This window comes from Grampus griseus, assembly GCF_964374135.1.
Source record: "Grampus griseus genome assembly, chromosome: 17".
In the NCBI taxonomy this organism is placed as follows: Eukaryota; Metazoa; Chordata; class Mammalia; order Artiodactyla; family Delphinidae; genus Grampus; species Grampus griseus.
Window position 1 is genome coordinate 65128933 of NC_139011.1, and position 27045 is coordinate 65155977.

The window sequence follows — 27045 nt, forward strand, 5'->3', positions numbered from 1 at the left end:
AAACCTAGACTTAATAACTGACTTAACTGCAGCTGTGACCTTCCCCAGAAATGTAATCTTAATCAATGAGTCTGGAATTTTCTGGTCAAACACCAGTAAGGTAATCTATCAGATAGGCTGTCTTCATCCCCCTCAGGAAGATGCATCTGCATGAAAAAACCCTTGCAGTTCCCTTCCCCCCAAAAAGAAGGTGTCCTGGCCTAAAAGTAATCCTTTCTTTGCTTTTGCTAATAGCTCCCTTACCCACCCTTCTTCCTGTAAAAGCCTTCCATTTTGTACAACTCCTTGGAGCACCTTTCCAGTTGCTAGACGGGATGCTGCCTGATTCACAAATCTAAGGACAATTAGATCTTTCTATTCTTTCTATTGGCTGAATTTTGTTTTGTTCTGCTTTTTACATATTTGGTAGCAGTGATGGGATTGAAGTGAGTTTCCAGTGGCACTTGGGGGCAACCAGACACATAGGCATGGAGCCCAGAGAAACCTTTTTGAGTTCACTCTTTTTCCCACCATTTCCTAGGGCCATGTTAAGTTCCTCTTGGTTGAGCTCCACTCTTTTTTTTTTAACTTTTAATTTTTTTTAAATTTTTATTTATTTTTGGCTGCTTTGGGTCTTCATTGCTGCATGCAGGCTTTTCTCTAGTTGCGGTGAGCGGGGGCTACTCTTTGTTGCGGTGCGCGGGCTTCTCATTGTGGTGGCTTCTCTTGCTGTGGAACAGGATCCAGGCACTCAGGCTTCAGGAGTTGTGGCACGCAGGCTCAGTAGTTGTGGCTCACAGGCTCTAGAGCGCAGGCTCAGTAGTTGTGGTGCACGGGCTTAGTTGCTCCGCGGCATGTGGGATCTTCCCGAACCAGGGCTCGAACCCGTGTCCCCTGCATTGGCAGGCAGGTTCTTAACCACTGCACCACCAGGGAAGTCCCGAGCTCCACTCTTTTTGTATTCAAGCTCCCAACCTAATTGGCTTTCCTTTACACGGCAGGTCAGCTTAATCTAGTAGTGGATTCTGTCTGGAGCTCAGCTGAGCTGGCAGCCAGCTCTGCCCAGAGCCAAGTCCCTAGCCTTTCAGACCACAATTCCCAGGATTCAGTAATATCTTTTGGTTATTGCCAGTAGTGGAAAACCCCAGCCCTTGATTCTGTTCCCAGATTCCATGATGGGAACTGCTGATGGTTTAGGCTGCAATTCCCCATTTGTTTGGAATCCTTCCCCAAATTCCACGTAGGGAACTGCCAAAAGACAGGATGCAGTAACATCTCTAGGTTACTGCTGACATATTAAGGTGCACATGTTTGCCTTATTTTGTGTAGAAGCTTGTTTTATGTCCTGAGAGCTTGGTTTTATAGCCGTCATGTTGGGGGCTCCAATATATGATCAAATAGAAATGTGATTTGCACCCCATTTGCAGCTAGACATGGCTGCAATATGGGCTAAACTCTATTGGTGGCCAAGATCCTACCAAACTGCTACCAGCACTCAGGGGAATTACAATGGTCCTATGGGGAACATTCCAAACCGATAAGATCATTTAAAAAGCACACTTTAAAGCCAAGGCTATGCAAAAGCCTACAAAAGATTTCAAAATTCCAAAATATCAATAGCTTCATTGAAAGATTCTGTGCAAAAAGCTACTACAAAATTAAAGATACAAGAGGTACCAGTACCAAATGTAAAATAGATAGCTAGTGGGAAGCAGCCGCATAGCACAGGGAGATCAGCTCGGTGCTTTGTGACCACCTAGAGGGGTGGGATAGGGAGGGTGGGGGGGAGACGCAAGAGGGAGGAGATATGGGGATATATGTATACGTATAGCTGATTCACTTTGTTATACAGCAGAAACTAACACACCACTGTAAAGCAATTATACTCCAATAAAAATGTTAAAAATTAATTAATTAATTAAAAAAAAACCAAAAACTCCTCATCAAATCCTCCTGGCTTGGGACACACAGTTTTCGAGGGCAGGAGCCTGCTGTGTCCCCCTTTGCCTGGCAAAGTGATAAAGCCATTCTTTTCTACATCACCTAAAACTCTGTCTCTGAGATTTGATTCGGCAACGATGCACAGAGGCCAAGCTTTCGGCATCAGTAGGACCTGGGAAAGCCCAAAATTAGATGCAGGAAGCAAGAGGGCAAAACCCCAAGGATGATATTCCAGATCCACAACGATAAAGGGCTCACAAAATAGCAACTGATCTTTCACAAGCCATTATAAAAAGGCAGAATATAAGATGGGGTGCCACAAGCCTGACTGAAGTTGTGACTACAGCTGAGCATTTTCTTTTTTTTTTTTCTTTTTTTTTTTTGCGGTACGCGGGCCTCTCACTGTTGTGGCCTCTCCTGTTGCGGAGCACAGGCTCCGGACGCGCAGGATCAGCAGCCATGGCTCACGGGCCCAGCCGCTCCACGGCACGTGGGATCTTCCCGGACCGGGCACGAACCCGCGTCCCCTGCATCGGCAGGCGGACTCTCAACCACTGCGCCGCCAGGGAAGCCCGAGCTGCGCATTTTGAAAGGATCCTGGAGCAGGATCACAAACAGAAATCTGCCAAGTTAATAGCTTTACAGCTACAACAGCTCCAGAGCCAGAGACCCAAAACCATACCTAGGCCTCCCCCACTACACACTCGAGAGGTCCATTATCAAAACACTGGCTCAGAAATTGATGTCTCAATTATAATCAGCCGGGGCACTGGAAAAGAGATTATCCTCAAAGGTCCCGTGCAAGTTCTTCAATATCAACTTAAGTGTCCCTGTCTGGGCCCCTTCCAAAGTTTACAGGATTCTGAGGGATTTCCTGGTAAACTGCTATGTTATTCCCTCAAACGGCCAAGGGGAAACTAAAATTAGAATTGATGGGGTCATTCAATATTGCTACAAATATTTATTGTTTGTTCTGGCTAAAACCTGACAAGATATTTGAAAGGATTTAATAAATTTATGATCCGAAAATTGGCCAAATTGGAAGCTGACATTCAGAGCCTGATTTTTTAGGCCTTCTCCCCTAAGCTAAATGTACTCAGAAGGAAAGAAACATTCCAACACTAGGTGGATGGGTGTGTCAGTCCTTAGGTATCATTTAAGTGGCAACCCAATTCTTTGAGGTATTAAAAACAGCTGTTCTTGTTTTACAAATCTAGTCTTTATAGGACCAGAGATGTGGCTTCAGAAACAATTCTAAGTCCACCAATCTCTTCTGCCAGTCCTCAAACCTCCCCTGTTTATCTCAAAAGCTTGTCCCTGTGCCTTTGATATATAAATGTGAACTCCTATCTAGGTAATCTCATTAAAGTGCAAACTGCAGGGAGATAATTATTATCAGAAGGAAAACAAAAAGTGGGAAAAAGATCATTTGAAATTTAGGGAATTAAACTGTCTTCTAAGATCACCTGTTTGCATCTATGTGTTTCCAAATATATGTGTTGTAGAATTATGGTATTTTTCTACCTCTGGATGGCATTGACAAAATTAATTTGTAAAAAAGCTCTATGTAGTTAGTTTGAAGACAAGCGTGTAAGGATTGGGCATTGCAAAGTTCTCAAAAATATAACAGAAAGTAACCCTAATGTTTGCAAGTTCACAAGATCTAAGATAAGTAGTATATAAAAGCTAGTTTCAATTTGTTGGTTTAATTAAAACAGACATGTGTTTAGAATTATCAGCATTAAATATAATACTTTTATTCTACCTAGGCTTACAAGTTTGTTAGCAAGAAAAATAACGTGGTATCATAAAATTTTCATAAGTAATCTAAACATAATTGTGAAAAGCAAGTAAATTAAGTAAATAGAAGTAGGATAAAAAATTTTAGGTGAACTTTTCAAATAAGTTTCCCAAATCTTTTCAGTAACCTAAAATCTTAAAGTTTTGCTAAGACTAAGTTAAATGATAAAAATTCATTGACTATTTAGGTCATTCTCAAATAAGAAAAAAGTACTGAAACAATTACTGAACATAGGTTTATCGATTTTGGGCTTCTTATTACAGAGAAACTAAAGATAAATTTGGATCTATTAGTAAACATGTTTGACGCCACACTGAGAAACTGTCTATGAAAAAGATGTTTCTAGAAATTATAAAAAGTATTTATAAAGCCACAGAATGCTAATATAAAAGACCATTTATAATTGTTTACTTCTTAGTTTTCACTAGAAATTAAACTTTCTAAAGGTGAAGAATTCTAATTAATATATGCAATGAAAACTACTGGAAATAATAAGAGAAGCAACTCTGTGTGATGTGTTTTTTGGTTAAGAAAAGGTATAAGGAATGAAGATGCATTTTTGTTAAGGGAAATGAGAGTAATGTTGTCTAAAATGGAACTTCTGGTAATGAAGGACAAACTAAAGGTATTCAAAAGGCTGAAGAGAGAAAGAGGATTTTACCCTGTGTAATCAAGCTGGCTAAAATTGAATTATTGTTATGAGGTTTTTGAAAATTAACCTTTAGGGCTTCCTTGGTGGCGCAGTGGTTGAGGGTCCGCCTGCCGGTGCGGGGGACACGGGTTCGTGCCCCGGTCCGGGAGGATCCCACATGCCGCGGAGCGGCTGGGCCCGTGAGCCATGGCCGCTGATCCTGCGCGTCCGGAGCCTGTGCTCCGCAAGGGGAGAGGCCACAACAGTGAGAGGCCCGCGTACCGCAAAAAAAAAAAAAAAAGAGAAGAAAATTAACCTTTAATATCAACACTGTACTTATGTAAAACTAGAACTTAATTTTCTTTCATCTGCTAAACAGACAATTAAGTATCGTTTCATATTGTTCTGTGATCCTAGTTAGTTAAGTGTCCAAAACTTTGACATTTTGGACAAACTTCCCAAAATTAAATTATAAAAATGAAGTCTTTTTGACCTGGGAGAAACTTTGAGATTTTTCCAGAGGGTCTCTGGAATATTCCAAAAGATTTTTAAAACTAATTAGGTTTACTTGATGTGTTAAATTACCTGGGAAACACTGTCAAATAAGAAGTAACATTAAGCCTTCTTTATGTTGTTTCTGCATAGGTGGATTTTATAAGTGTTTCAGAAATTATGTAAAATTCCTAGAAGTCTGATATGCCCTGGTATAAAATGTTGTCTGTAATCAAAACTGAGGCTCACATTATAAGGTCTGAACCTGAGTATCAGAGGAACGCCCTGCCTGACTTTCGTGCAAGAGCAGCAGCAATAGAATCTATAAAGATTGTGGCACGTGTGGATGAAGTCTACTCCGCTTCTGCAAAAAATGACCCCTCATGGCCGGGATTTCGCCATCTTGATGTCTTTGAAACATGACAACAGTCTGCTCCTGAGTCAGAGAAATTAAGATGGGTAAACAATGGCTGTTGAGAAACCTAAGATGGCCTCTTGGTTCTTCCTGGCTCCCTGGCAAACCCTATTTTTCTTTTTCTGTTTGAATTCCTTTAGTTACCTAGCTCATTTAAAAACAAAAAACAATTTTTGTCCCTAGAGAGAGGCCTCAGACCTCCTCCCTCTGGACACTTGAACACCTGCAGCTGGACTTTATTCAACTGCCACTTAGCATGGGCTCTCAGTATGCTCCTGGTATTTTAAGTTTGTTTTCCAGATGAGCTGAAGCATTCCCTTGCTGCAAGGCTGATGCCCTTACAGTGGCAAAGAAACTGTTAGAGAATGTGTTCCTCATATGGAGAATACCTTCCACAATCTCCAATGATCAAGCCACCCACTTCACTGGGAAAACCATATGAGCCTTAACAAAAACCTTGCAAACTTCTGGCAATTCTCACTGTCCCTATCACCCTCGATCATAAAGCAAGGCTGAGAGAAATAATGGACAAACTGGATTCAAGCAGAACAAGAATTCATAACATGAGACTAAATGAACTAATGAGGGTGATTATAATTTTTATGACTGTTTAAAATATTGCTCATTCTTAAAATGTTTTTTCCAGATGTAAAGAAATCTTTTCTTTTAACCTATTGACAATTTGGTAAGATATACCTTTGTGAGCAACGATGAAACATTTACTTTTTCTCCCTACCTGATCTTTCCAGAATTCAGAACCTCTCAGTGAGCATTCTTATTTTCGTACTTACTATTGAACAAATTAATTTTACTGTGATTTTCCTTGGTTAAAAAAAAAAAAAAGTGGGAGTATTTTAAAGAGAAAAATTATGTTTGCACTTTTGTAGAAATTAGATTCTAGTCCTACTAATTATCTTTGAGGTCTTGTTATATCAGTGAACTGGACTGGATCCTGAATTCTTCTAGTTTCCTCAAATATTTGGCCATGACTCTGCAACTAACATTTCCAATTTTCTCCCACCCTTTGGATTTGGAATCACTTAGAACAAAGACTGCCCTTAAGTCTCCCTGGAAGGAACTGTACCAGGTCCTCCTCACTGTGCAGACAGCAATCAAACTTCAGAGATTTGAGTCTTGGGTACACATGTCACAGCTGACCAAGACACCACCTGACACTTGGTCCTGTACAAATGCTGGAGATCTCCTAATCAAACTGACAAAGAGAAGTAGCTGACATCAACGCAGAATATTTCCACCCAAGACAATGGCTCAAGACTTCATTCTTTAACTAAGAGTGCTATTTTTTCCTTCACTCTGGCATTGACCTGGAAAGATAACACAAGTATCCGTATCTCTCAGGCCCCTGCCAAGGCCAGGGGTGGACAAGGGGTTACCTCTAGAATTTAGGATGACTCTATTTCAGGCTAGGAGAAAATCTATAACTGACCCCTGGCTTAAATGAATAAACACAGCAATCCCTGTGAATAAATTCATTCCCTGATTAGGAATAGATACAAATGGGAATACGATCAGAAACCCCTCCTTATTTCTGAAGACATTGCAGATTCTGTTGTTAAGGTATTAGTTGCCCAGCAAAGATCCTTAGACTCTCTGGCCAAGGTTGTTCTTGATAATAGGATAGACCTTAATTATGTTTTAGATGAGGACTTGCATGATAAACCCTTGGTGTCTCTCCCTGCCTCCCCAAAAGAAGATATCCTGGTCTAAAAATAATCCTTTCTTTCCTTTTGCTAATAGCTCCCTCCGTTCTTTCTATAAAAACTTTCCATTTTGTACAGCCCCTCATGCTGCCCGATTCATGAATTGTTGAACAAAGCCAATTAGATCTTCAAATTTAATTGGTTGAATTTTATATTTTTTATACCCTCATGACATCATCTAAACATAATTACCTTCTGAAGGCCCCACTTCCAAACACCATCCCATTGGGGGTTAGGGCTTCAACCCATGAATTTTGTGGGGACACAAACATCGTCCATAACACCTGCCAACTATTAGCTCCACAGGTCTTAAGCTTCAAAAACCTAGCAAGATCGGTTTCTGATTTCAACAAACTCTCTGATTGTTGGTTGCTGAACATTTAAGGTTCCTACTTGCACTAAATTTTCTCTTAATTCTTGCTCCCTTTTCTAATTTATAAGTTTACCCCTTCTTAATTAACTGCCTTATTGTGGTCTCTTCATCCATGAGAACTGTCATTTATCGCAACCATCTACTACTGCTGGCATGCAAAGTTAAGAACCATTCCCTTTTAACAAATGAAAACCCATTATTGGGCTATACTTACACTTCCTGTATGTATGGAAATACAACACAAAACATCATTTTAAGACAAATTACAACATATTTAACAAAACGTGGATTTCTCAACATAAGCCCATCAGAGTAGAACTGCCCTCTTAAGGTTTCAAGTGCTGCCCAGGAGGAGTCCTCAACCTTTTCTTGGTGATGAAGTGCTCCCAACTGATCCACTGTCTTGTGGATCAGAGTAGTGGAGGAGGCTGTGGAGGTGTGACAGGCCAGGGGTGGTGGGTGCAGAGTCTTGCCTGCCAACTTGAAAGTCTCTCAGGTAAAGCTTGGGGACTGCTGCCTGTTTATTGGGGTCCCACAGCTATAGATTGAATGTCTGTGTTCCCCTCAAGTTCATATGCTGAACTCCTAGTCCCCAATGTGATGGTATTTGGAGGTGGGACCTTTTGAGAGGTGATTAGGTTGTGAGGGTGGAGCCTTCGGAAATGGGATTAGTGCCCTTATAAAAGAGACCCCAGAGATCACATGTGAGGACACAGTGAGAAGCTAGACCTCTGTGAACAGGAAGAGGGCTCACCACAGACATCACATCTGCCAGGTGCTTTGATCTTGGACTTTCCAGCCTCCAAAACCATGAGAAATAATGTTTATTGTTTATGACTCACCAGTTTATGGTAATTTTTTTTTTTTTTGTGGTACATGGGCCTCTCACTGTTGTGGCCTCTCCCGTTGTGGAGCACAGGCTCCGGACGCACAGGCTCAGCGGCCATGGCTCATGGGCCCAGCCGTTCTGCGGCATGCAGGATCCTCCCGGACTGGGGCACGAACCCGCGTCCCCTGCATCGGCAGGCAGACTCTCAACCACTGCGCCACCAGGGAAGCCCCAGTTTATGGTATTTTGTTATAGCAGCCTGAATGGACTAAGACATGAAATTGGTACTGGGATGTGGAGGTGCTGATGTAACAAATACCTACAAATGTGGAACCGGCTTTAGACCTGGGTAATGAGTAGAGGCTGGAAGCATTTTGAGGTGCATGCTAGAAAAAGCCTACATTGCCATGAATGAACCACTGAGGGCAATTCTGGTGAAAGCTCAGAAAGAAAAGAGGTGAGGTGTAGAGAAAGCCTCAATTTTCTTAGCGCAAACCCAGTCCTGAACAGATTTTTGATAGGCATATGGACAGTGAAGGCCACCGTGATGAGGCCCAGGTGGAAATGAGGGTCATGTTACTGGACAATGGAGGGAAGGCCATCCTTGTTTTAAAGTGGCAAAGAACTTGGCTGGATTACGTGTTCTCGTGTTTTGTAGAAGCCAGAACTTGTGAGCGATGAAATTGCACATTTGGCTGAGGAAATTTCCAGGCGCAGTGTGAAGGTGTGGCTTGGCTTCTCGTGACTGTTTTCAGTAAAATGAGAGAAGAGAGAAGTGACTTAAAGATGGAATTGTTTAATGGAAAGGGAAGCGGACTTAAAAAATTTGAAAAATTCTCAGTCTGTCCAGGTCTTAAAAATGAGAAAGCCTATTCAGGAGAGAATATGAAATGTGTGGTCACATTTGCCAGGGGGAGTAGAAGGACAGGCTAGTTCAGAAGTCCAGCGCTGTTCACCAAGAGAATGAGGAGGTCAGTCAGTCACCTAAACAAAAGGCAGGACCTATTAAGGCAATGGGAGAATGACACCGAGGGCATTTCAGAGGCCGTCAGGCCACTGCTCCCATCCAAGGCCAGAGTGCCAGGGCCTGTGAAGCAGAACAGTTTCAAAGGAGCCACTGCTGCCCAGTGTGCCTCACAGCCTCACACTGTGGTCTCTGCTCCCCACATGTCCCTGTGCTCCTAGGCAGCCCCAGATGCATGTGGTGGGCCCCCACGCAGCACACATATACCCCCAAAGCTGTGAGGATGTGGCTCTCTCAACCTAGATTTCCAAGGATGGACCTTCCGAGCCACCAAGACCCAGGCAGAGGGTGACTTGGGGGTGGGACCTAGTGGACCTAGGCAGGCGGAGCTGCCCCCAAAACTCCAGACTGGCAGAGCCATCAGCTTGCTGCTCCAGTCCTGGAGAGCCGCAGCGTGGACTGTGCCCAGCAAAGCCAAGGGGGCCTAACGCCTTCCAGTGTCTGGAAAGTGGGAACTCAGTCCCAGGGCCTTGGAGGGAAGAGATTATTCTTGAGCCTTAAGGTTCTGGACTTGCTGGGGACCTGTTACTCTTTACTTCTTTCCTGTTTTTCCCTTTTTGGGTGGGCTGTCTATCCTACGCCTGTCACACCATTGTATTTTGGAAGCACATAACTTATTTGATTTCACAGGTTCACACAGCTGGAGGGGAATCTGCCTCAGGATGAATCATACCTGGAGCCTCACCCATATCTGATTCAGATGATATTTAGATGGGATTTTGGACTTAGATGTTTGAGTTGACATGTGAGAAGAACATGAATTTTGGGGAGCCAGGGGTAGAATACTATATATATATATATATATTTTTTTTTTTTTTTTTTTTTTTTTTGCGGTTTGCAGGCCTCTCACTATTGTGGCCTCTCCCGTTGTGGAGCACAGGCTCCAGACGCGCAGGCTCAGCGGCCATGGCTCACGGGCCCAGCCGCTCCACGGCATGTGGGATCTTCCCGGACCGGGGCACGAACCCGTGTTCCCTGCATCGGCAGGCGGACTCTCAACCACTGCGCCACCAGGGAAGCCCTGGAATACTATAGATTGAATGTTTCTGTTCCCCATCCTCAATTCATATGTTGAAATCCTAATCCCCCATGTGACAGTATTAGGAGATGGGGCCTTTGGGAGACAATTAAGTCATAAGGGGGAAGCCCTCATGAGTGGGATTAGGGCCTTTATAAAAGAAACCCCAGAAAGATCCCTTTTGCCTCTTCCATCTTGTATCGTTACAACAAGAAGGTCCTGTATGAGGAAATGGGTTCACACCAGCCAGAATCTTCTGGCACCGTGATCTTGGACTTCGAGCCTCCAAACTGTGAGAAACAAATAAACGTCTGCTGTTTATAAGGCACCCAGTCTATGGTAGTTTGTTGTGGCAGCCTGAAAAGACTAAGACAGCACCTGATTAACACGCTAGGCTTTTATGTATTTTCAGGATTCCAAGAGAAAAATCCACAGCATTTGTCCACAGAATAATTAAGTATAGGAGGGGAACGAAAAAGTGTGTTATGTAGGGGAAACCTAAAACGATTCAACCCTGATCTCTTCAGTAATTTTGAATTTTTCCACTCTTTCTTATGCATTAACAGTCTCATACTCTTTAAGGACACATCTGTTTTTCATGTGAAGTTCAATTCACATGTACAAAAAGACATTTGTGTATACAGATGAGATAAGGGCCACGAAATCTCCAACATCCACATGTACCCAGGTGTCAAGGTTTTAATGGAGAGTCACTGAAGAGCACACTTAAAATGTCACATTTCATAAAACTTGCCCCTATCCAAAGACATAAAAGCTTGGCTGGATTTATTGGTAAAACTGAATTACTCTCAAAGAGACTTAGCTCACTTTCCCATGGCAACCACAACAAATTTGGAATTTAAAGGATATGAAACTGCAGATCGCCTTTAAAAAATATCCTATTAACGCTGAAGGAGGGATCAGAAACCAGGACATTCTCATAAATGTCAGTTTTGCCGAAGATGCCTCCAAATTCAGTTTGGTATCAAACCCTTCTGAATGTGGGCTCAGAGCAGAATGAGTTTTTCATGCAGCTACTAGCAATGCCTCTTTCCCACCAAGCGGGAAAAGCTGTCAGGAGTCCCACGGCAGGGTATTTCACATCCAATGTTTACTATAAATCAGGTAGTAGAGAGAGGGTGGGGGACCTTATTCAGAGGATTTGCTTCTCCTAGACCCTCACTCACAAGACAATACTATCATCCTTGTCACATCTCATTTGGAAAATCTCTTCACAGAGACGGGTAAGTTCACAATCGCCTATGAAACAAAATGGTCGTGTAGTAACTCCGCCAATGCCCTTCATATGTCAGTGCGGCTGCTCAGACGTCATTAACACAACCAAATCCGTGCCTACATCTTAGGTCGTTTCTTGGGTTTCCCTGCTAATGCATTCCTGCAGTGCCTGCCTTTCATGTTGACTTTGCTCAGAATAAAAATGACGGGGTGTCCCCACTCTGTATATTCTGAAATGAAAAAGAATCAATTAGACCAACCATATTTCCTTCGGGGGGCTACTGCTGTTCCCCAAACAGCCTAAGCTGTCTTCTCATAGTTTATGATGTCAGCAGGATCTCCCGACTGAAATACAGCCTTGAAATCTCACCCCGCCCCCTCTCTGGCCCTCTGTCTGCAGTATATATTATTCTTGTAGTTTTCAGAGACAGCTGTGTGAATTAATGAACTGATGTGAGAATCAGAGTTGGCTCGGAGCCCCATTTAAAAGTCATGTCGATGACCTCATAAAAATAGCAAAGAATGCTTCCAGCTTGCTTGTAAAATAAATCCATTTCTTAATAACTTGGAATGCCCACCTAATTCAGCACATATTTTAACCCCAAATGATTATTTCATAAGAGAATGAAAATTTCCCATGAAAAAGACATTTAGCCAACCCAGGCAACTATAAACTTTAATTGATATTTCACAGTATGTACTGGTTTGCCCTCCAGGGAGTGTAGAATATCATTCTTGCACCTGCATTTTAACGCCAGAGTTATAGTATTTCAACCATTAAACATTTTTCATTAAAGCACTTCATATAGAATTAGTCCAATCTGATTTTAACAAAAGTATTCTATATTTAGTTTTTCACACTGCATTAGTCCAAACCGTTAGAAGTAGAAAGGCTAGGCTTTTGTTCACTGGCGGAAGCAAAAGGGTGGTCTGCACCCACTCACTTCAAAGATGGCCCTTTCCATGTCTGCTGTCCTTTGAAACAAACACAGCATTTCTCAACTGAGTCACTCCCGGGCCAATTGTAGGCCCGAGAAATCGAGACACAGGGTCTCAGAACATAACTGGTCTGCGGGATCTTCTCCTTTCCCTGGCAACAGTCATAAAACCCCACCGAGCCGCTCTTGAGAAGCAGGGAAGGATGCAGAATATTTTTGCTAGGCACATTTGCATCTTACGGTTTGAGTTTTATAGCTGTTATCCTGCTGGCAATCTTGGGCAAACAGCTGCAGGATTTTAGGATGTGTGACTTCAACAAGGAAAGGGGCCTTTCTAAATGCTGCAAGTTAGAATCGGAGAGAAGCAGCATAGGGGGTCGCTTGGAATCAGAGGCTAAGCAACGTTTCATGAGAATTAGCTACTCCAGAGAACTTTTTTTTTCTCCCCTGAAAGGCTAAACTCTATTCTCTCTCACTCAGAACATGAATTTCTCAGGATTGAGAACTCCTGAAGTAAACAGGAGTAGCTCTTTTTGAACAATGGTTCTACTTTTTTTCAAATGAACAAGTCCATGAGTGTTTTTCTGACTTAGTTTCTCTGGGTTTGCTTCATATTATTTCTTTTACTGATGTTTCAATGTGACACGCAGTCACATTTAACACGATATATGACCGTTTATAGGTAACTGCCAGACAGACACTGACGTGCTTGAGCAGAAAACGACACAAGTGTGCTAAAACGAACATGGGCTACAGCCACGTGCTCGTCTCATAAAAGGAAACTTGAAGTGATAAAAAATATTCTCATGAGCTTTATTCAAACAGTATATCTTCTGACTCAGTTCTGGTAAAATGTACATACAACATAAAACCCCAGGACACTCTCCTCGGTTTGGTGTGAGGTACGAGGTTAAAGCATATGCAAACGTGCCCCTATTTGACCTACAAACATGGCGAGCTCATACTGTCCAGTCTAGCACAGCACAGGCTGGAGGAGCCCAGAGAGGAGGTGGGATGGGACTCCTCCATCTTCTCCTTTGCAGCTGAGTGGGGAGGAGGGAGAAGGTGGACCAAATTGTCAGCCTGCTCCAAGACCCCTGAATGCTGTCTTTTTCTGTCCTCTGTCATGGCTTCTCTGCGCAGCCCTGAGTGGCTCCTGGTTCCACCTGTGAATCAAGTGTCTGAATACTGACTAGCTCAGGGCCTGGAGGTACAGAGCTGCTTCCTCAGCATCGCCGATGATCCAGGGCCAGTCCTAACACCCTGGGTTTCTGAGAGAAGTTGCCTGAGTTCTGCGTACTCCACCTCCACTAAAACTCCACTCGCCTTGGCATAAGGCAAGTGGACTGGTGACTGAACTGGTTGCCCTCAGCCTGGCTGGTCGACGTAGTCAAATATCTGCAAAGACACTGCAGTCTCCATAAACCAGTGGATGGATGGCACATGAGATCAACACCTCTGGGGAAAAATATAGTGAAAAAGTCCTGTACTAAATTGAGTTGTTCCAGAGGCATGGTCCTTAAAAAGAACCCTCTAGAATTGCTGCCCTGTGTTGTTTCACCACTGTAATAAAGAAAACCATAGAGGGAGGGAAGAAGGGATGAACAGAGAGAGAGAGAGAAGGGGTGGGTGGGTGGGTGAAACTGGATCATGGAAAATTGAAAAATAATACAGTGACTTCTTTGACAAGGAATATATTATTGATAAATTTCCTCACTAATGACTAAAAGGAAAAGCAAAGGAAAAAATCCCAGGGAAAGCATATCAATGAGTTGAGTCAACCCAGCAGAGTCCTTGTAATCTCTATACATCTGGACTTCAAAGAGTTTAAGATCTTGTTGTCTAAGAAGACAATGTAAAAGAGTGGGGAGGACACCCTGAGAATGAACACGATTGCACTTGTTTTGCAGGGAGGAGACATTTCTTACATCCTGGGTCTCTCTTTTCTACTCCACAATTACTTTGGACACTACTTGTTAGATTCACACATATAGCTTTTTCCTTGTAGTAACAGTGAATTGGACAGCTATTGCTACAGGGATGCTGCGTAACAATCAAACCCCAAAAATCTCAGCTGCAGACAAAGACATGCAGCGGGGCAGGGGTCAGTGGGGCTCCACGTATGCTTCATTGTCCTCCTGGGACCAGCAGGCTAGCTGAGGCCAGCCTTCCCGTGGAGATAGCAGAGGCGCAAGAGGGCAAACAAAACCACCATTCAGGCCTTCGCTCCTGGCCTGCTTGTTAACGTTCTGTTGACCAGAGCAAGTCACAGGGTGAATCCAAATATAAAGGGTGGTGAAAAAATGCCTTTTTATTAGGAGAGCTACAAAATCACATGGTGAAGTGCAAGAATATAGACATGGGTGAATAATTAAGGACGTTAATGCAATCTGGCAAAAATAGTAGATGAAATTTTGAAAAAGACAGGTGAGGGTAAATAGGAAATTAAAATGTATCCCCTATTCTAGCATCCACAAATAACTACAATTAAGAATAGTGTTATGGTTCTAGGATTTTTTTTCCAGGGGTATAAAAAATTTTTTAAATTTTTTTCAAACTTGAGATCAAACTAAAAACAGTTATGAAGGTAAAAAATCTCATCAAGATATATTAGGAGCATTTTTCTATATCAACAAATATTCTTAGACAATTTGTTTTTACCATCCATATGTTAGGACAGCATAGAGATAAGCTGTATTTTATTAATTATTTCACCTTGTTGGACATTTAGTTTGTGGATACTATTTTCTTAACAAGCAGTAGGATAAAATAAAAATGAAAAAAATGACACTTCCCTAGCCCTAGAAGCATGTGGGAACATGCCACATGGGCAGGTTGCACAGCAGATAGGGAACAAAAATTCAGGTCTGAAAAAAAAAATTGTAATATACTTCTCTAGATGTACTCTCAGGAAGTCTGTTTCTTCTTCGTAAGAGGAATTAGTCATCTTTCAGCTTTTAGTAAGCTTTAGTTTGGATATAAAGCAACAACAAAAAATTGTGGTGTTGCATAAGAAAAAACACATAGTATCACATAATGCTAACATATATCAACCTAATTTTGTAGCATTTTGCTTTACATGTACTGCCCTCCTAAGCAATAGAAAAGTACTAAAGGTCACTAATTTTAATGTCTGGGTGATGTCTCCAAGTGGTTTTCTAATGGCCACACCTTCCAATCAAGGGAAATTTCATGCTATTAATGGTTGGTCAGTTAAATGATTGAGGAGTTTTTCTTTCTCAAAAATAGCTACAGACTTATGAACCCACAAAATTCCTCTTTTAAAAAACTGAGATGTAGTCAACATATAACATTATATTGGTTTCAAGTGTACAACATAATGATTTGATATATATGTGTGTATGCATATACATATATGTATATTATAGTGACATTATCACCACAATAACCTAGGTAACATCCAAGATCCCTCTATTGTTAGTAGAATGCTGTCTTTCAAAATTTGAATACATCCTAGGAGGAGAACAGTTTAGGTCAATTATCAGTCATTTACAACTTAATGTGATTATCAGGTCATTTCGAAACCTAGCCAATATTGAAAAGGGAAAAGTGCATAAAAAAACCTAAGAATTTACTGAAAGGAGATGAAGGTAGGGCTTGAAACTAATTACTGACAAATTATTCTTCATCTTCATTTGATAATAACACTGAGGCTGGCTGAAGAGTGAGTGCATGGAAGCCAGTTCCTGTATCTGGTGCTTTAACGGGTTCTGCTTTTTAATCTTACGGATTGTGTGCACGCAGTTACTCACTCTGGTCACTAGATGGTGCTTTTGTGCACAATAGCTCTTGGCTTTGCAACCTTTGCTCCTCCCCTCCCAAGAAGTGGTTTATTAGAAATTCAAGATACACCTCCACCTTAACTAATTAGCCTTTCATTAACAAACATTTTAACTTTAATTACGTATGAAAAAAATGATAAAATACTTTTGTATCAAATATGTCAAAACAATCAGAAAAAAAATTCAAATACGCAGTCTGCCCAGACCTTCTCTGTAATAATATAGGATGAAAATTCTTTCCAAATAAAAAGGTAATTTGCATTCACCTTCTGCTTCTCTAAACCAACAAATCTGCTAAAAACGGTGCAATCTGTCTGGAAGAACAACTTAGGAAGAGTCTTGGCTGAAATTAAGTATCAAAAGTTTAGTTCTTTATATGTAAATAAAGAGTTGTAGGTTACAACCTCACAACATAACTTCTTAACTGAAAATTTGACTGATTTACTTTTCCTTTTTGCACCCAAGTTTTTGGGTCCAATTCTTTTAAGAAAATTTGGGCTAGTGTTAAACATCCCCTAAACGAGGATCTTGCTGCTCTCATAAACTCCACCTCCCCTAAGCCTTCTTTTCAAGAACACCAACACACAATGCTTTAATTGGAAACTGAAACCACCGCTGTTAGGCAGTCAGTAGAATGAATGGGAAGCACAGTCATTTCCTAGCAGTGTTAATATTCAACTGTAATAGTATCATGAGCACCCATGTAGGTTTCTTCACATGGGAGCTTTCCAAGAATATATAAATTAGATGATCTTAGTGACAAAAATGACACGCCAAACACCTTGAAGCTCTGTAAAATTTTTGATCATTCACTAGTTAATTAATAAAACACCTCTTCAGTAGAAAGATAACTGAAATAGTAACTCAAATTAGCAAAAATCCATAGGACAAAGAGACAGGGCTAGCTCTGTGGGTCTCCTAAAAACCTCTGCTTCTATCCTTTGCCTCTGTGCTGAAAAATAAATCTCTGTGGTATCTCTGTTGAGTTTATCCTCAAGTTGTTAGATTTTTCAATCTGATTCCAGTCATGCATTGTCATGATGTCTGTTAATTCATGATGGTTCTTTTTACTCAGAGACCCATGAAACAGGAAAAACTATATAACACCAACACCAACCAGAAGAAATTCGTTGAGAATGGAAGGGTTTGGTGAGTGAAAGTCGAAAGTAATCATCGGTAATATGATACAGTTAATAAGATTTAGCACAAATAAGCCACTAGATGAATGAATTCTTGATTATTTAAAAAGCTTTATTAAGTGTAAGTATAGCTGATCGGTCGGAGTGTGCAGAGGTTGGGCAAGGTCTGACACCACGTCTACCTGCAGACATCAGATCCCCAGGAGCAAAGCTTTATCACTAACCTTGCTTCGATACAACCATGATTTACACTCCCTCTTTACTCTGCAAAGAGCAGAGTAAAACCAGTGGCCACGTCCCTACTTGTGATCCAGCCAATAAGGGGAAAATAAGGAAATTTTAGAAAGACTTCCTGATTCCCCAATGGCGTAACCTCTATACATCTTTATAGCAACATATACGTCCACAAACAAGTAACTGTTGTGTATGAGTATAAAACTAGTTGTGCTCTACCTTGGGTATTGGGTATTTGTGTGTCTTACTGGATTTCTGGGGGCTTTTCTGCCTTATTGGACTGGAAGCTCCTGGTCGGTAAAGGAGGTGACCCTTTCCTATATAACTTTGCACTTATTTGATAAACACATGCTCAGTCACTATTGGCTGAATGAATTAAAAAAATGTTCACTGCTGTTCTTAGCGTATTCATCAGTGGGCGGTCAGTCATACATGGCTGCCTCGCCTAGAGAAGGAAGAAAACGTTGCTGGCTCCTTATTCTCTCACTGGGGTCCTTATGTCCCTCCAGGTTTTCATTCCAATCCTATGGATGGAAGCTGAAATAGATGAGTAGAAGCCATCTAATATTTCTTCCAATCCTTGAATTCTATGATCTATGAAAATTAAGTTATTATAAGAGGTACTGACATTAGGAGCTCCATTAGTATTCTTTTTTTTTTTTTTTTTTGCGGTACGCAGGCCTCTCACAGTTGTGGCCCCTCCCATTGCGGAGCACAGGCTCCGGACGCACAGGCTCAGCGGCCATGGCTCACGGGCCCAGCTGCTCTGTGGCATGTGGGATCCTCCCGGACCGGGGCATGAACCCGTGTCCCCTGCATCGGCAGGCAGACTCTCAACCACTGCGCCACCAGGGAAGCCCCTCCATTAGTATTCTTGAATGAATAAAATCAATAGGCAGCATTTTACAGGTATGTTTGCATTATTTAAGAGGAAGGTGTCATGAACAAAATGCTAAAATATCCATCAATCCAGTTAATTAGGTGAAATACAAGATTAATTCAGCAGGGTAGGGATGGGAGAGGGGGGCACAGATCATTTAAGGGTTTTGCCACAATCTAATCATTCTTTGAAGTATTTCAGGTGCTTAGGACAGGGCAGAACATATTACTTTGATGTAATTTCCTACATGATCTATCAGTGTAAAGTAAACCTAACCTCTATGCTCTAAGGGCATATGCTTCATTTAAAACCATATCTCTATCTACATTACTTGGTAATTTGTTTTTCTTTCGAATATTCATTGTACCTGCAGAAACCAAAATTGATCTCATTGCCAGAAGGATAATATTTTTACTACTTTTGGTCATTTTTTATAATGATAAGAAAAATAGTTGCACAGTTATCTATGTACATGAAAGTACATATTTTAAAATACTTATTCTACATAAGTGGCAATATTCAGTAAAGGCAGAACTGGAATATGCATTTTGATTTTAAAAACTGAAGCTGTTGATCGGAACTTCCTCAAAATCATTCCATCTCTCTCTCCCAAAAACCCAGAGTTTCTGCTTACTCCCCTCAACTTCCACTCCCTAGGGAGGGCCCCAGCTTCTCGCCGTAGAGTCTATTCCTTCCTTCTTTCTCCCGACCCTAGATCAGCTATCTCCTCTCTCAGATGTATCTTCAACCTCTTCCCTTTCATTATATTTTACCTATTTCAGATAAACAATATTAAGGTTTTCTACTCACAGAAATAATCACCATCTTCCTTAAACCTATACCCCTCTCCAGGTTCTAGTCCATCTATTTCCTCCCTTTAATGGTCAAAAGTTCTGAAAACAGATGGAATTTGCAGTCACATCTTCATCTTCAACTCATTCTCTCCATCAGCTGCCCTAGGCTTCCACTCACATCACTGTGCTGAAATCATCCGCATCAAGGCCACCAACGATCTGCTAAATCACAAATTAATTCAGCTCTTTTCAGTTCTCATCTTGACCTTGTTGACAATTCTTCTTCAACTTTCATATCCCTTGGTTTCACAGTCATCAGACTCTCTGGTACTCAGACTTCTCAGGCCACTGCTCACAAAGACACACACACACACATATACTTTTTTTTTTTTTTTTTTTGCGGTACGCGGGCCTCTCACTGTTGTGGCCTCTCCCGTTGCGGAGCACAGGCTCCGGACGTGCAGGCTCAGCGGCCATGGCTCACGGGCCCAGCTGCGGAGCTTCCCGGACCGGGGCACAAACCCGTGTCCCCTGCATCGGCAGGCGGACTCTCAACCACTGCACCACGAGGGAAGCCCCTACTTTTTTACTTAAAAGGAGAGAATTGTTTTTTCAAGTATAGAACAATGTAAAGTATAATTTAACAAACTCACATCCCAGAATTAATACCTATTAACATTGTGTGATATTTGCTATCAGACTCCTTTATCCCCCCTAATTATACCCTTAGGAAAATTATTGATATAAAAGTAATAATAATCCTATATTATCATTCAAAAACAAAAAGGAAATATTGCATTTCAGGTAAAGCTAAAGCTTCTTTAATTTACCACCCTTATTCGGCCATATTTCCTTCCCTGCCCTTCTCCTCGACCAATATTATGAGATCAGTGTATAGCCTTCACGTTCATTTTAAACTTTTTACTTACACACCCATGTCATATGTTATTTGGTTCTATGTGTGCTTTCTAAATTTACAGAAAGGATACCATGCTAAATTTTTCACGTTTATTGCTTTTTTGGGGGTTCAACATTATTAGTTTAAGGTCAGTCTGTGTTGCTACATAAAAATCAAATTCATATAATTTAATTACATTAATACATTTATTCATGTGACTCTACATCATTTGATATATTCAATCGCTTAAAAATTAGTTGATTGTTTCTGATTCTTTGCTATTGCAAAGAAGGCTGTAATGAATCTCTGCATGTGTCTCTTACCCACACTCTTGGGTAAGGTCATATAGCATTCACTCTTGGGTCTTCCCAAGTCTTGCTTCAATTAGATGCATGCCCCACTCTTCTTCCAAAGTTATCTTTGTATAAGAAAAACCTAAGAATGTGACATTCCTGCTTAAAATTTTCAACTGGCTCCTCCTTTACTACAAAATAAACTGCATAGTCCTCGGGGACTTATACAAGGTCCTTCCTTATGTGGCTTCTGCCCGCGTCTCCAGGTTCATCTCCCACCCCCTTATCCTACCCTCAAGTCCTACTGAACTACTTTCAGTGTTTCAGAATTTCAGAACGACTTTTCTCAGTGGGACACCTTGGTCTCTCATTTCTCTGCATTTGCACGTGCTGTGTCCTATGTTTAGAATACCTGTCCCCCCATCCCCTTTGCCTGCTAACTCCTCCTCATGCTTCAAAGTCCAACTCAGATGCCATCCCCTTTAGCAAGCCCACTGTTTCTCTCCTTTTAAGATGATTTGGATATTCAAAACAAAACCTGCATCTTCTAAAAATTAACTGCCAAGATTACCAGTCAACATTGCCTTCCTGTGTCCACAGATTAAAGAACTTACAAAGTTTTCTGCCCATGACAGGTAGCATGTCAGGCCTGAATGCCCTGGAATAAACCCTATGGTCATCATCCCTCTTTCACTGAGAACACTGGGATTGGAAGCAACTGCTATTCAAGGCCAATTTGAAGAGGGGAAGATGCAACCCACTATTTCAAGAGAACAGTTTTACCTTCTGCTCTGTGAAGTGACTGTTCTCTGTTCTGCCCTCTCTTTTTTCTCAGATATACAAGAATGATTTTTCAAGATAATCTCCATGAGCAAAGGACCCCAAACACTCACTTGGGCTAAAATGATTTCACAGCTTATGGACCTCATTGGATCTTCCTTAGGAAAGTGTTTCCTCCTGCAGATGTGAGCTGCAGTCATACCAATTGATTCCTCCACAGACAAGCGCATTTCACACATAATCCAGAAAAATTATCATTTGAAATATGGGAATAGGAGTAGAGCCTTGATCCTCTGTGAAGGTAATCAAGGATTTCCAAAGTCTACAGTGAGGGGGTTCTGACATGGGGGGGAAGGGAAGAAAGGAAAAAAGTTTGGTTCATAATCACAGGGAGAGAAACTTACATGTTATGTGAGAAAATAAGCTTCCCTTTTTCTTACTTGTTACTACTCTCAATAAGAAACTTCAGTGAGCGCTGAGTACGTGCTGAGCACTGTTCTAGGCACAACCCAGACAGAAATCAGGGCCTGGGAGGAGGACAGGGGATCACAGCCCAGGGGAGGAGACAAGTAATCAAACAGATAATTAAATCAAGTGTGATACATGCTGGGATACTGGCACTCAAATGCTAGGAAGCTAGAAAGTATAACGAAAAGCTTCCAAACTGAGACTCGAGGGCCTGAGGCACAGGCAGCAAAGGGAGGAAAATGCACCAGTTAACGTGCAAGGTGGCACAGGGGACACCAAACAGCCTGATAAAGTAGATTTGTCCTCAGTAGCTGGCTTGCGTATGCAGGTGCCTGTGAGAGACAGAGTGACCTGGGCGGGGGTGGGGGAAGGGCTTTGGAACCAGTGCCCACCCTCGTCCACCAGTCCCCCGAGGGACGCATCTTCTTGGCCAGAGAGCACAGCACTGCACAACACGCTGTCCTGGTGGCAGCTGCCGCCAGTGCCCGTCTGGGGTCAGAGTGCAGAGCAGCATCTTCGGTGAACAGAGCTGCTTCTGGGTCCGAGTGAGCTGGTAGCTCAGGCCTTGGGGCGCCTTCATGACTCCCTGAAGCTCAGCAGCCACTTTCACAGGCCAGTTGAGTGTAACCTTCCAGAGACACAACCGCAATCGGACACCCCCTGACCCCGGGTCTGATGGGGACAGATTTGCTAGTTTGCAGCAATGAGAGGCTCCTGAACATGCAGGCGCCCTTCCCCAAGCACCTCCTGCTGGCCCTTCCAGCTTCATCTCCTCCCCACTCTGCAGCTCGCTGTGCCCCCCGGCTCCCACCCCGAATCCCACTGCCCCTGGAGCTCACCCTGCTTTTCCGATGCCACACTTGAGCATTTTGTTCCCTATGCCTGTAATGGCCTTTCCTTTCCTTTGCAACTGGAGAAAATCTCTGTGTCCTTCAAAGTCCAGCTGACTTATCTGGCCATCTTCAAGCAGAAAGGATCACCTCTTCTCTGTGTGTTCCTAACTCTCAATATATCACGTGTTGCACTGTCCAATGTTACTAGCATTGCGTGCTGAACCCCACCCCACGCTGAAAGCTCCCTCGCCACCCCAAACCCAGTATCATCTCCTAGTCCTTGTTTTTGCAGTCAACACCTCCACGGGCCCAAGGCGACGTGAAACCGTCCCCTTTACCTGACCGCCAATGCATTACCAAACATAATCAATTGTATCTCCTAAATATCTCTTAGAGTTTCTCTGTATTTGTCTTATTATCACTGGCCTAGATTATTATTCTTTTTCCTATAATGTTGCTTTTGCTTTAGCTTTTTGAGGCGGTGCTGTAGCCCAGTGGTTAAACACACAGACTTCCCTGCCTGCTGGCCTTGGTTCAGGTTTCAGCTTTGCTACTTACTGTTTACGTGACTTAATAAACAAAGAAACGCTACTACCCACCGCTAGGCTGCTGTAAAAATGAAATGTGGTGACATACGTACAGTGCCTACCATAGATCCTGCCATGGAATAAGGACTCCTCAAGTGTCAGTACTTATCACTGTTACTCTTCCAGCATCAGTGACACTTCTGGAGTTATTTTCAAGTCTGCTTTTTTCCAAGTCTGATAACAACCCTTCCCTGGAAAGAAAGCTTCTGAGACTGTCTATGGTCTTTGGAATTTAGTGGGGTTTGTAAGACCCTCCATGATCTGCTTCCGACTCCCCTTCCAGCCTTCTCTCTTCTACTTCCACAAACATCCTGTGCTTCAGACAAGGACTCCCCGCCCACCCCTAGCCTTGCAGCATTCTCCTCAGCTTCCTTTCCTGGTGAGTTGGTTCACTAGAGGGCACTTCCCCTTCATCCATCTAGCCACTCCCAACTTATTCTTCAAAATCAGTTCACAGGCCAAGTTCACTATCCGAGGAGCCCAAGAAAACAAACAAAAATAAACAAAACAGTTTGCAAACATGCTAACAAACACTTTATGTTTGTATTTATAATTATATATAGCATTATATATAGGTTATATTATGTGATAGGTATTTAGGACTTTTTATTCCCCATTGTTGTCAATGTCCTGTTCAGGGTTCTTTTGAACTGACGACCAAATAGCTATATGACCTTTGCATTCCCCAACTAAAAACGTCTTTTGCCTTTGAGTATTTAGAATAAGATCTTTGTTGAATGATAGATATCCAAAGCCATTCACTAAGATTATACATATTTCAAAAGCATTTTATAATTTCAGTAGATTTGCAGTAAGAAAGGATTGGAGAAATTTGGGGCTGTGAGACTTTCAACAATTAATCTTAATTCAACACACATTTAACACCCCTTCTGTCGTATCCCTGAGAGCATACAAATGTACTAGAGAAAAAAATCTCTGTCCTTAAATTGCCCAGGCTGATGAAGAAACAGGCACATTAATCAACAGATTCAAAGGAATGATAAATACTTCAATAGAAGTATTGAATGATACTTCAATATTGAATGATAGTTCAGAAGTATTATTGAATGATAATACTTCAATAGAATCCAGGGTAATATGGGAAGAAAGACAGTGAAGAATTTAGCTCCGACTAGAAGTGAAGGTGAAACCAAGGTAGGCTGAGGAAGGATACATGGGACTTTCCATGTGCGTCTGTTGAAGGGAAGACTCAAGTGCAGAGCGTAAGAGTGAGGCATGGAAACCATGGGCCTCACAGCACAAGAGGATGGAAATGCTTGGAGGTGGGAATTGACATGGGAGAGAGACATTTTGGAAAAGCATGTGGAAGCCAGAGTGTGAAGGGTTTTGCATGCCATGTTCAAAAATCTGAACTTTATCCTATAGACAATCATATTCCATTGAAGAGTTTTAAGATATGCAAACATGGCTGTATTTATATTTTTAAAGAAACAAATTGATGCTGATAGGGTTAGGTGCTCCTAGTGTCATTGTTTGAAGGCAAGGGTATCAGCAGGTATTGTTATAGTCCAAGCAGGAAGGGAGTTGATGAGGCTACCACACATTAGAATGAGCTTAATAAGGAGTAATCCAGTAATTTCACAATAGGAAAGACTTCTCTCTTTGTAGAATGGTGTATGACCATATCTGTAGATCTAAGGGAAATGGTACTATGAAGTCTAATGTGTATTTCTAGAATGTTCTATGTATTTTTAGTATGTTCTATGTATTTCTACAATTACTTATTTCTGGGGCATATTAATTCTGAAATTAGATTGAAATATTAGGTATCCTTATTTTCTGCTTTGATGTTGTGTTACAAGTATAGCGCTCAGGTTTTTGGATCAGACACAGACAGGTCACTGGAATAAATGGACAACCTCAAATTCTAAGGTTCTGGTAATGGAAGAGAAATTCTAGAGAGGCAGCTAGCTTCTTTGGCATTTGCTTGCAGTAGCTGGAGGCAAAGTAGTGGCATGAGAAGGGAAGGACTCTGAAATGCTTTCTTGGGTGGAATAGACCAGGGAGGAGTTATGACTGTTGCACTGGAACTCGTGCATGACTATGGGCTTACCAGGAGGTTCTTTGAATCTGTTAGGTTGAGTTGATCTTTAACTGAAAGGCAATGCCAAGCTGAAGGAAGACATTTTGCCTTCTCTTAAGAACTGACCTTGCTCCCCATATTTTCAGGTGATGTCAACCAAGAGGCTGCCTCTGGCCTAACAAAATATTGCTGCTTCCTGGACAACTCCCACCCACCCTGTGGCAGCCCAGACAGGACAGACATTAGCCGTGCCCTCCTGAAGGCTCTAGATTGGCTTACTGACTTCCTGGGGGCCAACACTACCTTCATGTTAGTTCATATTAGCCATACACCCATCTAATCCCAATGTACTCCTGCTAAATGCACCACTGGGCCCACTACTGAGGGTTATGACTGCTAAACAGAAAGGCAAAAACTAATCAGAATCTAGATTAATTTAAGATCATATAAATTAACACGAAAGGGGAAAAGTGTTAGGTTGTACTGGGTGTTTATTTCTTTAAAAGCTCAAAATGTTAATCTGCTTTATGATTCCAGAACTGTTTTGATTTAGACAAATCTATGGTTGGTGAACTCGATCAGAACAGCAGTTTATAACCATTGATAAATCACAATCATTTATGAGTTGTGTTGCAAATGATTTATTGGTAATAACACTGTTCTGGAGTTTAGAAATTGCATTTTGTAATTAATTTGAGGAGCTTCAAGTTGATCTCTACAATAAGACCCTTTCCCTTGGACTCTGAAATGCTTATTTGGATGGAATAGAAAGGGGAGGAGTTATAATGATGGCATTAGAGCTTGTGCATGGTGTGGACAGGCTGAATGTGAAAGTCAGCGTTACACACGGCACAAGGGAAAATGCTGAGGACTAACAGTTTGGAACATGCTGGCAGAGGAGCTCCACTGGTTGTGATGCTTTGGTGAATGCCACTGGAGCAACAACAAAGATTCACCTACTATGAACTTCCTTTCATGTAGGCAAACATCAAGAGTGTTAATTATCATGATGCTGTGGCGGATACCATGAATCAATTATTAGGAGAAACTGTGATTTGAAAATTCTACCACCATGTGTAAGAAGAGCCAAAAAGTAGTCACAATATTCCTATCATGGTACTCCCTGCAAAAGCTTTATTAAATACTATTCTTTGTTTACTATCAAATTCCATTTGAGCTCTCTGGAGCATACCTTCCCAATTTTGTCACAGAATAGTTCTTTCCAACTCTGAAACAGTTAGCTCGTTGATTTTAAGCATTAGCTACAGTTTATTTTGTAATGTGTCAAACCCTGTGTGCATAATCTCATTTAATCTTCACAAAGCTCTATGACCTAAACACTTATATTGTGCCCATTATGAAGATGAGAAAACTGAGACTTAGAGAGGTTAAGTAACTTGTTGAGGGTTATTCTGCTGGTAAGTGATGGTGAAACTAAACACTGAAACAGTTCTGTCTGATTCTAAAGCCTGAACCTGTAACCAGGGCACTTAAGCACCTTCCCTATGGCCCTACGACTTCCGGTGATGGTGGGAGGTACTTTGCCTGCAGAAGCTGCTCTCCTCCTGGGAGGAAGGGCTCACCCTTATGCCAGCTCCAACTCAACCTTGTAACTCTGCATGCACTGTGACAATTTCCTGGAAGGAAGAACATTTGCCAGTGTGACGACTCCTGCTTGCTTAAAGGGGTGCTGAATGACTGTAGCAGTCCGGGCATTACTTCATAGGAGCCCCCATGGGGCCAAACATTTCTTAGATGGAGATTATTTTGGTGGCTACATTGCAACCCCTAAGAAAATCTGGGTGCACCAGAAACCTGTCACTCAATCACACCTCTATTTGCTTATTGTCTGTCTCCCTCACTAGAACGAGACCTCCATGAACACAGAGGTTTT